Source organism: Rana temporaria, chromosome 1, assembly GCF_905171775.1.
Source record: "Rana temporaria chromosome 1, aRanTem1.1, whole genome shotgun sequence".
Classification (NCBI taxonomy): Eukaryota; Metazoa; Chordata; class Amphibia; order Anura; family Ranidae; genus Rana; species Rana temporaria.
The window spans coordinates 447,331,727-447,343,956 of record NC_053489.1 but is presented as its reverse complement, the minus strand read 5'-3'; positions in this window follow the sequence as shown (position 1 = coordinate 447,343,956).

The following is a 12,230-nucleotide window of genomic DNA, read 5'->3' as shown; positions in this document are numbered from 1 at the left end:
ATTGTATTAGCAAACAAGTACAGGAACACACTACAGAACAGAGTGAGCTAGCATCATCTGTTAAAGAGTTGTCCAACACCTTTGAATCCTTTAAAACCTTCTTTGAAGGATTTCAGATCCCGCAGCTTCAGTCAGCTTCTCCTCCAGTGCAGACAGCGGTTAAAGTACCAGAAGTAATACCTTCCACCAGTGCAGGCCCTGCAGTAACTCCTAGAAAGGAGGCATAAGAGGAACCTGACAGCGCAGTGTCCGGTTCCCACGAGTCAGCGGAGGAGGCTCAGGAAGGAGATTCCAGAAAGCCATCCCGATATAAACTCTCATTAGAGGATGTCGATCATCTCTTGGGAGCCATTTATACCACACTAGGTATACAAACAGAGAAGAAGACTCTATCCCTGCATGACCAGATGTATGAGGGATTAGGGGAACAGAAAAAGAAGAATTTTCCAGTTCACGAGGTGTTAGTAGAAGCAATTAAAAATGAATGGCAAGAACCGGAAAGAAAACCATTTTTCTCTAAAGCCCTAAAAAGACGGTTTCCATTCTCATATCACCCATCATCAATATGGAACAAAATCCCAAAGCTAGATGCCACCTTCTCACAAGTTTCAAGGCATACGGATTTAGCATTTGAGGATATGGGCATTTTATCTGAGGCAATGGATAAAAGAATGGACTCACTATTAAAAAAATCATGGGACTCCACACTGGGAAGTTTAAAACCAGCAATGGCAGTCACAGTGGTGGCCAGAAATATGCAGTTCTGACTAAACCAGATCCAGGCAAACATTGAGGAAGGAACTGTGAAAGGGCAAATCCTATCCTCCTTTCCCACACTGCTACGAGGCATAGCCTATATCTCAGATGCCTCAGCAGAACTGGTACAGATGGCAGCCAGCTCATCCGCACTAGCCAACTACACAAGAAGGGCCCTATGGTTAAAGACATGGCAGGGAGACTGCGCGTCTAAGACCAAATTATGAGGGATCATATTTACAGGGGACTTGCTATTTGGGACAGGGTTGGAGAAAGCCATACATCATACAGCGGATAAAAAGTAAGCATTTCCGTTGAAACGGAAAGCACCCTGGAGTCAGCTGCAACAAAATAAAAGGAGACAAAAAGGAGGTACAACTTGGGTCCCGAAAGGTCCCCGATATACAGCATCCAAGGCATATAACCAAAAAAGACCTTGGGTCCCGTAAGGGAAAGGTAAGGAAAAGGAGGGGTGATTTTTCGTCCTCCTGAACAAACCTACGACAAAAAAATTACAAATTAGTCACAGTAGGAGGAAGACTGTGGGCCTTCCTCCCGCAATGGGAAAAGATAACCTCCAATTACTTCATTTTGAGAACAATAAGAGATGGATATCACCTGGAGTTCTCAAAATCACCCCCAAATAGACTTTACATAACAAAACTTCCAAAAAACAAAGGAAAGGCCAAAGGTTTAATGAGAGCCATAAAGGATCTCAGAAAACAGGAAGTAATCACAGAGGTGCCAAAGAAAGAAAGAGGACAAGGGTTTTACTCCCACATATTTGGAGTACAAAAACCCACGGGAAAGGTCAGACCAATCCTAAACCTCAAACCCTTAAATGTATCCATAGCTTACAAAAGATTCAGGATGAACTCAATATACTCAGTGAAGGCCTTACTACCCCCAAACTGTTTTTTAGTTTCCCTAGATTCCCAATACACCAAAATTGTCAAATATTCCTAAGGTTAGCAATAGAAACAAAAAACAAAACCATGCACCTTCAATTCCGAGCCTTACCCTTCAGCCTTTCCTCTTCCCCCAGAATTTTCACAATGATTCTGGCGGAAGCCTTGGCACCCTTGGGAGTCCAAGGCATATGCATCATCGCCTATTTAGACGATCTTCTTTTTGCAGAATTTCCAGGAAGGTTACAAAAGAACCTCGAGATCACACAGACGTTCCTAAAAAATCTGGGTTGGTTAATAAATATAGAAAAATCCAACCTACAACCTACTCCAACAGATAACATACTTGGGATATGTAATAGATTCGGTCCAACAAAAAATATTCCTGCCCAAGGAGAAAATAGAAAAAATCCAAAAAGAAGTAAGCGCAATACAGGCAAACCTACCATGCACCATCAGAAAGGTGATGTCAACGATGGGGTTACTAACATCTGCAATCCCAGCAGTACAATGAGCAGCCCTACATTTTCGGCCACTGCAAATGTTCCTAATACAAATATGGGATCACAAGCAGGAGTCCTTGGACACTCAAGTTCTAATACCAGCAAAGGTAAAAAGAACCCTATGGTGGTGGAGGACAGTAGAAAATGTAACTAAAGGACGGCTGTGGACACTTTTCTCAGACCCTTACCACAGACGCAAGCGGCGTAGGATGGGGAGCGCATCTAGGCTCCCAGATAACACAAGGGATGTGAGAAAAGGAAGAGAGGATGAGATCATCCAACTGGAAGGGATTCAAAGCAGTAGGGCTTGCGCTCCAATCCTTCCAGAAAGAGTTGAAAGGACATCACTTACAGATCAGGTCCGACAATGCATCAGTCATCGCCTACATAAACAAACAGGGAGGAACAAGAAGTGGAACCCTGTGGGCGTTAGCAGAGAAAACTGAAATGGGGAGAGAAAAACATACTCTCTCTATCAGCAGTCCACTTAAAAGGGGATTTAAACAGAGTGACAGATTTGGGCATTAAACCAAGAGGTGTTCAAACAAATTACGCAAAAATGGGGAACACCTCAGGTGGACTTATTCCCCTCCAAGAGAAAACAAAAAAGTCAGAGCGTTCTTTTCTCTGAAAAGAGAGGACGGAGCGCTAGGTGTGGATGCGTTGGCACAGAGGTGGACATTCAAAATATGTTATGTCTTTCCTCCACCAGTACTAATACCAGCGGTAATAAGAAAACTCTGCATAGAGAACACAACATAGCACCTCACTGGCCCAGGAGACCATGGTTATCTATGCTGAAAGAACTCGCTATAGAGCCCCCCTGGTTACTGCCAGTGCAGGAAGATCTACTCTCCCAGGGCCCAATATACTGCCCCCAAATGAAAAGGTGGAACTTGGCCGCCTGGTATCTGAGGAGCAGCTGCTGAAAGCAAAAGGGTTCTCAAGCCGCTAAATAGCGACTCTGCTAAAAAGCAGGAAAGTGGAGACATGCAACATTTACCAGAGAGTGTGGAAGTGCTTTAACAATTGGTGCACAGAAAACACCTTCAACACACAGAGCTCAGTGGCAGTTTTAGAATTTCTACAGAGTGGTGTAGAGAAAGGACTAAGCCTTAGTACATTAAAGAGTCAAGTGTCAGCACTTTCGTTTTTTCAGGAAAAAAGATTAGCATCTGATCCATGGATAATCAGACTCTTCAGATCCCTGAGCAGGCAAAAACCTATACAGAGTACAGTCTTTCCAAAGTGGGACCTGTCATTAGTGCTTTGACAGTAGACCCCTTTAAACCACTAGAAAATTGCAACCTAAAGACGCTGACACTTAAGCAGTCTTCCTGGTAGCAATTACCACAGCCAAAAAGGTCTGTGAGATAGAGGCCTTATCGATCAGACCCCCCTTTTGTCAGATTTTTGCGGACCGCATAATTTTTAAAATGGATCCGGGATTTCTGCCGAAAGTAGTCTCGAGATTCCATAGAGAACAAGAAGTTTTGTTACCTTCATTTTGTCCGAACCCTTCTAAAGAACAAGAAGTAATGTTTCATAATTTAGACGTCAGGAGATGCGTCTTGCATTATTGCATTTGTAGCGCTACCCCCGAAGGAGCCGCTGATTGATTTGGGATCAGCCTATTTAAGTTACCCTGGCGTTGTCTAGGGGTGCAATTGCAGAGACAAACAGTGAGCAGAGGTCCAGACAGTGAATAAAGGTTTTTTCCAATGCTTTATTTTCCAGGCCAACACGGACAAAGTTGAAGAATAGAGAGAAAGGAAGAACCTTGCAGTATCAGGCCTGGATATTAGATAGAGCAGTCAGTACTGCTCTACGTAGTACCGATTTGTAACTCGTCGCCACTCCAACTGAGTGGGTAAAGTGCCCCCGGACAGACCTCTCTTTACAGGCCTGGCAGCCGAGACGCCACTTAGGATTTCTGGGAGGAACAGGCCACTCTCACAGGCCCGGCTTGGGCCCCTGCCACAGGCCAATTACAGTTACTGAGCTAGATAGATAGATGGAGCGAATCCTCCCAGTAGATTTCTGCATCGGTCACCAGATGACAGCAAACATACCTGTCAGTACTCTGGTCACCGGATCCCCAATTGGTTTGTTCAGGCTCTGTTGGACGACCTGCCTCCGGGTCCTCCTCAAACCGACTCCCCAATCGAACGGCAACCACCGCCCTACCCTTACATACCCGAGAGAACTGATAATTTAATATGTTTAGGCACTTCGTAGGTTGCTAATTGTTAAATAATAACTATTAATTTCATAATTTTTGAAGGCATCCTCACTTTACTGCATTTGTTCACATGTTGCTAAATTGTTTGCACAGTGCTGTCATTTGTAGGTGTATCCTTTTTAAAGCTCTTTAACTCCTATTAGGATTCTAATAAAAACAAGGCTTTAGCATACATAGCATACATACTGTCTCAATAGTAATGTGTTAAGCTGTTCTTTGGAGAGATTTGCTAGTTCCTCTTTTGTATTAGAGCAGCATGTTTGCATTTGTGTCATCATCACCTAACACCAGTTTATGTGGTTAGTTGAGAAACACCTCTGGTGTCTTGCTGATCATCTGCATTGCCATAAAATTAGTGATTGCTCTCCCCAAATGCCAGTCTGTCACTTTCTACATACACATCAGACATGCTGTTCTGCACAGATTAAATTGTTGAAAGTACACTGCTGCAGAAACATTTCCTACGCAACCTTACATTTCATAGCGAGAGAGGAACTGTGTGCGTGGGACAAACAACTTTAACCAACTCACTGACATTAAAAGGATGCACTAAAAACCACACACAGATGATTGTAGACTACCTATCTATTTACAAGATATCATTACTTCTGAGCAGTGTGCCCTGACCTTTAGACTCCACCTTGATAAAGTATTCAGAGAGTGGGTTAGTCAAGAATAAATTGTACTTTTTTTTTACAAACCTGGTTGTTAGTTTTAAAGTAAATTATACCGAACATAGAGTTCCATTAAGATCATTTAAAAGTTAATCCCTATGATTCAGCCCAGTCTGGGGGCAAAATGTGTCAGTGAGGAGTCATGTTCGGTGGGAGTGATGTATATCATGGTTTGTGGACTGGACGTTTGTTAATTTGGATACACTTTAACCACTTAAGGACCGCGTACTGCACATATACGTCGGCAGAATGGCCCGGCTGGGCACAAGCACATACCTGTACGTCCTCTTTAAGTGCCCAGTCGTGGGTCGCCCCCGACCCGGTCCGAAGCTCCGCGGCCGCGGACCCGATCGCCGCCGAAGTCCCGCGATCTGTCCCCGGAGCTGAAGAACGGGGAGAGCTGTGTGTAAACACAGCTTCCCCGTTCTTCACTGTGGCGCTGTCATTAATCGTCTGTTCCCTGATATAGGGAAAGGCGATCAATGACGTCACACGTCCAGCCCCGCTCCCCTACATTTAGATGCACATATGAGGTCACACTTAACCCCTTCAGCGCCCCCTAGTGGTTAACTTCCAAACTGCAATTGTAATTTTCACAGTAAACAATGCATTTTTATAGCATTTTTTGGTCTTAAAAATGTGTCAAAATTGTCCGATGTGTCCGCCATAATGTCGCAGTCACGAAAAAAATCGCTGATCGCCGCCATTAGTAGTAAAAAAAAAAAAATTATTAAGAATGCAATAAAACTATCCCCTATTTTGTAAACGCTATACATTTTGCGCAAACCAATCGATAAAGGCTTATTGCTATTTTTTTTACCAAAAAGAGCTAGAAGAATACGTATCGGCCTAAACTGAGGAAAAAAAAAGTTTTTTTATATATTTTTGGGAGATATTTATTATAGCAAAAAGTAAAACATATTGCATTTTTTTCAAAATTGTTGCTCTATTTTTGTTTATAGCGCAAAAAATAAAAACCGCAGAGGTGATCAAATGCCACCAAAAGAAAGCTCTATTTGTGGGAAAAAAAGGACGGCAAGTTTGTTTGGGAGCCACGTCGCACGGCCGCGCAATTGTCAGTTAAAGCGACGCAGTGCCGAATCGCAAAAAGGGGCCTGGTCCTTTACCTGCATTTTGGTCCGGGTCTTAAGTGGTTAATGAAATACTTCTGAGAAATTTGGGTGGTGTTCGGCTTTACACTACCCTACAAACAATAAATTATAGCATTATTATTTCTAGCATGCCCCTTTGACAGAAATTGATCAAACGTTCAACTTCTGTGGAGGGGGGGACTGCCACACACTGTCAAATTTTGATCAATACCAAACAAATTAAATCTACTGCGCTGTCACAAAGATCAAGTAAAATGGTAAATGGATAAAGTATAAAATAGAATTATAGAAGGTCAATCTGCAACTTCCTGTGAGATACAAACAAAATCAACAACTTTCAGTATTAAGTTGCGCTAAACTTCCATATAAAGTGAAACTGTGCAATAAAAAATTGATTGGTTATCATACTATATATAGTCCATAATATTGACAATAAATTTCCACTGTGAAGCTGACACACGATACACCCAAGAATTGTGATGAGAAAATATGTGACTTCCACCTCTACACACACTGAATCCAAATGACCTCCTATCACGGGAGATCATGCTTTTTTCTTAATACCCAGCCCGGGGCCTTTAAGGTGTAAAGCAATGGTCCCAGTGTCTTACCAGGTGTTATCCCTCAGAGATACATATTTCCAGATGGTCCCCCCTGAAGAAATAAAAACTTCCATAGTGTAAAATCTTTTGGTGATTTTAATAGGTAAAAAGTATTGCATTTACAATTAGACAAAAAATAAATGCAGCATAAACTCCGAGTCGGCCGGCTCTCGATTGCAGCCCGTCACTCCGGTAGCTGCGTGAACGCGGTGGCGTCAGCACATTGCTACCCTTACGTGTTTTGTCACGTCAAATGTCGTCCAGGGGCATGTGCGGCATGCTGACTCAAAGCCTTATATTCATCCAACTATCTGGAAACCACATGCCGCTCTGAGCTTTGAGTGACGCTTCACTGAGTCCACCATCTTAAAAGGGGGCAATTGCCCACACTGTCATGGATATGCAATAAAGTCTGGCAGCTTACCTGATCTCCATGTGTTCATTAGAGGCCTGACCCTCCTTCTGACTGTCTTTTATCACCTTCCTCCCTGTATTGCTCCACCCTAGGCCATCCCAGGAAGCCTATATTAACAACTGCACTGCTAGTCTGCTTTGCTGTTCAACCGTGTTGTTAGCTTAAGTTCCTGTCTGTGTGCTACGATTTCCTTCCTGTGTACCGTTTTTGGCTCCTCCCTGACTTCTCCTGTTTGCCTGTGATCCTGACCTTTTGCATGTCTCTCGGTTACCCTTGTCTGCCTGTTGCCCTGACCTCGGCTTACCCATCACTACCGCTTGTCCTGCTTGCTGCTTCCCCTCTCTCCCTGCGGAGCGTGACCTAGGGGATCCCAGGGGTCGCGACCTGGATCCAGCTGCGGCGAAGGCCATCCTCACCACTAGAGGCTCTGGTGAACACAAAGCTGGGTCTTAGACTCTGTGCCCTGGACGATCTTGGGTTTACGCTTCCTCTATAATCGCAGCAGTCGGCCATAGGGTTCACTACCCTGTGGTGCATCCCTGACCCCAATGGGGTGCACTTGTCATCTGGCCACAGGTGACCTGACACACACTCCACAGAATTAACTTTATTATGAAGGTGGATAAAAGGATCCCAGCTCTTTAACAGTCGAAACAATCTTATCTGTCTCATCTGTACAGGAGTGACCCTTTGATATTATGCAAAAATGATGGTATCTTGATTCACTGTACAGCCATCAATGAGTGTTTTCCTCAATGTATGGCCAGCTCAAAGTGGTAGTAAAGTCTTTAAGAAAAAAAAATTGTTTCCACCTGCAAAGCAATATCAAAATGTGCTAGTGTGCACCGTATGAAAGACTTACTTGAAAACAAAGCCCTCCAGTGGTGCGCTGTCAGGGCTGCAGAGGCTTCCATCTTTACCTGGTCTTCATTCCGAGTTCGGGGATTCCGGCCACCTGAGTGGCCATGCTGCGATGATGTTACTCCTGTGCATGCACCCAAGAGTCGCAGCTGCTGCACAAAGCTCTGAAGGAACGGCACGCGTATGCAGTTCCTTCAGATCGCATGTGTCAGTGATGTCACCTGGCTGCTGCTCACTAGAATATTTCCTAAACGGTTCACGTTTAGAAGATATTCATTTTACCTATAGATAAGTTTTATTATAAGCTTACCTGTTGGTAAAAATAACAAAAATTTGTTTGCTACCACTTTAAGTAGTGGCTGCTTGTGACTGCTGTTAAAAGGATAAATGTGCCGCACACCGATATGTCACAGGTGTTAAAAACTGTTTCATCCAATGACACTAGTATAGAGGATAACATCCTGCCTGTCATCCACCTGAGACAACTCGTTTTGCCTAAGAAAAAGAGGGTTAATCATAGAAACTGCTAGTTTCTTTGGATTTTGAATGAGATATGGTAACGCCTTGACTGTGTTGCTCGCTGTAGAGAAATCTGCACTACATTCATCTCCTTTCTTTTGCTTTACTTATAGGATTGCAGACCCCTCAGCACCTACCCACTAAACTTTATAAAAAAAGAGGTAAATAATAAACAAAGCAAAATTAAAGGGTTACTAAACCCACAGTAAACCCAACAGTAAAATCAGTCTGTCAGTCTTTTAGGCAGACCTGAACAGTCGCTCCATGTACATCCGAGCCGCTAAATCCAGATAAATGGAAACTCTATGCTGTTCTCGGCTGAGGGCAATTACCAGCTTCTTAAGGTTCACTTATGTACATACAGTATTACACTGTATTATCATAGGGATAGGATGGATTTGCATTGCTGTTTATGTATTAACTATTCATGTCTTCTACTTTATATATTAGATAGATAGTTAGGATATAAGGCCATTGTTTATATTTTTCCCTTAACAGTTTGGGTGGTACGCCACACTTTAATTGTATAAAATGTCTGATATTTATCTGCTTTGTGTGAACTGCCATTTTCTCATGTATATGTTATACATGTTTACTCCATGTGGTACTCCGTGTGCATTGTTTGTTAATATTATTAATTTCCTGTTTCCCCACCAATCCCAGTTTTTGCCAGGACATTCGCTCTCAAGCTTGAGTGCTCAAGTAATTTTTCTGCAAAGACGCAGTTGAGTGAACCCATGCCTCGTTACCAATTCTACGCAGAAGGATGTCAGCTAGTCTTGAGATCACCATTAGGCCTGGAGAGGCCCGGGACTTGAAAACTTGGAACTTGAAAGTTGATCTGGAGTCATGCAATGTGGACTTGTGCAACAAACTTGCGAAGCTTGACAAGTCTAGCAATAGTTTAGCAAGTCATTTTCAAACTTGCAGCGCAATTGCTTGCTATCTGGGATTTGATACAAAATCTTTGGAACAAAGCTAAAGACAGCAATCTCTAGGATCACAGGTAGCAAGAGGCACCAATAGGTGAGGACCTAAATACCCTCCCAACAACCAGCCTCAGATGATTACTGGAAACTGCTGACTGCTGGGAGACACCCTCTGGTGAACACTGAAACCACAACCCTCTGCCCAGGGAACCACAGTGCCACAAGCAGACGATCCAGGTTCTGACAGCGAGTGATATCGACATCTGAAAGTTTTTTTATTTATTTATCTGCATTTCAACTGTAGAAGGGAGTTCCATATATCTACCACTCCAACGGTCAATAACAACTTACACAGTTTAAAATTGAACTACTTTTTGTCTAACTTCATTGTGTGGCTGTATGCCTTCTTCAGAGTCCTCAGATTCAACAGTTTTCTCCTGTCACTATGTGAACATTATAGGATTTTTATATTTGTGATTAGAGATGGCCTGGCAGTTCGCCCGGCGGTCGTTTTGCAGCGAACTTTGCTCGTTCGCGGTTCGCCGAACAGGCGGACATCTGGTGATATTCGCGGTGGTCCGCCATTTTACATTGAGAAGATCTTTGACCCATGACACATCCATCAGGTGGTACAGGACAGCCAATTGAGACATTTCAGCACATGGACATACCCCCTATCTTATAAATAGACCTGATCTGGTGGCCATTTTACAATCTGCTTTTTGAGAGGTTGCTGTGTGTGGAGCAGGGACAGGCTGTATTCAATCAAATAGCTATCTAAAAGGTACACAAAAGTCATTTAAGGACTGGTATAGGTGTACTATTTGGTGTGCAGTATATAGGGGTGTAATACACTTATATACTTTTTGTCAGTGTAGGGACAGGTTGCTGTGTGCGGAGCAGGGACAGACTGTAGTGACACCAATCGTTACCTGACAGGTTCACACAAGTCCTTTTAAGGACTGGTATAGGTGTACTATTGTTTGGTGTGCAGTATATAGGGGTGTAATACACTTATAATATACTTTCTAATATAGAAAGCATATTATAGTGGATTTGTATTGTGCAGCATTGTGACTGGTGGTGTATTTGTTTACTGTTGAATTTGTGCCGTTTTCGCTGTGTGACCTCTGCTACACACATTGACAATTTCCTGAAAAAAAAGTGGTGCGATAAACCAGTGGCCCCCCAAAACGACAGATTGAAGCAGGTGTTATATACCTTCTTCCACATATACTGCGCTTCTCTAGAGACTTTTGTCACAGGGTCATTTAAACAATGAAAGGCAGAGGAAGAGGCAGGCCCTTCCGCAGGGGTGATAGGGGTAGAGCAGGAGTACTAGGCCGGAGCCAAAGTGGGAAGTGGCACAAGGTGGGTTCGATTACGTCAAATGACGCACCAGGCTTGGTTGAGTGGCTCACCACCAACACCACCACCACCATATACCCTCCGCTTAAGTCACAGGAATTAACATTTCTGATGCGCAGCCATTCTTGGCATTGGATCAGGAAGAGGAGGTAGCAACAGCCGCTTCTCAGATCAGTACCCAGATCAGCCCAAGGAGGTTGGTCCCCAATGTTGCTGCCTACTCGGAGATCTCTACTGTTAGTGGTGGGGAAGGTGACGCTGATGATGACGTGTCTACAGATGTCACGTGGATGCCCAAAAGAGAGGAAGAGGAGGGGAGTCCAGAGGGAGAGAAGGACCAGCAGATAGAGAGGAGAAGCAGGCCGAACTTACATTGCACAGGAGGGACAAACCTGACTGCTAATGTATCAGGAGCGAGCCATCAACCATGTACGGTCACATCTGGTGCTCCCAGGGCGCCGTCCCATGGCTCCGCAGTTTTTTTTTTTTTAACGTGTCCGCTGCTGACAATAGTGTTGCCATCTGCAGCCTCTGCAGTCAACACATAAGTTGCGGTAAGCCCAACAGTCACCTAAGGACGACTGCCTTAAGAAGGCACCTGGCCTCCCATCACTGAGCCCAGTGGGAGCAACGTCATCAGAACCCACAAAGCCACACTCCAGGCTCTCACCATCCAGCCTCTTCTCCTCTATCCTCACAATTGTCCTCCACTCCACCTTCCATCATGCTGTCCTCAGGTTTTCTGCAAAAAGGCAGGCTTCCGTGGCCCAAATGTTCGAACGTAAAAAAACGATGATGACGGATAACCCTTTTTCCCAACGGTTGACCACTGGCTTGTCGGAACTGATAGCCCAACTACTGCCATATAAACTGGTGGAGTCGGAGGCCTTTCGAAAATTTGTGGCCATTGGAACACCACAATGGAAGGTCCCAGGAAGGAAATATTTCTCACAGAAGGGCATCCCAGAGCTATATGGCCATGTTCAGCGGCAAGTGAATGTATCTCTGGCACACATTTTATATAAGTGTACTCCTAACGTGTTTTAGTTTAAAGGTCCTTTGTTTGTGGAACTGTGAGCATTCCTTTGTGTCTTGGATGGAGTAGGGAAGAGTTATGCCGCGTACACACGATCGGACATTCCGACATCAAAACCGTGGATTTTTTTCTGATGGAAGTTCGCTCAAACTTGTCTTGCATACACACGGTCACACAAATGTTGTCGGAAATTGCGGACATCATAAACGCGGTGACGTGCAACACTACGACGAGCTGAAAAAAATTAAGTTCAATGATTCTGAGCATGCGTCAAATTGATTCCGAGCATGCGTATAATTGTTGTG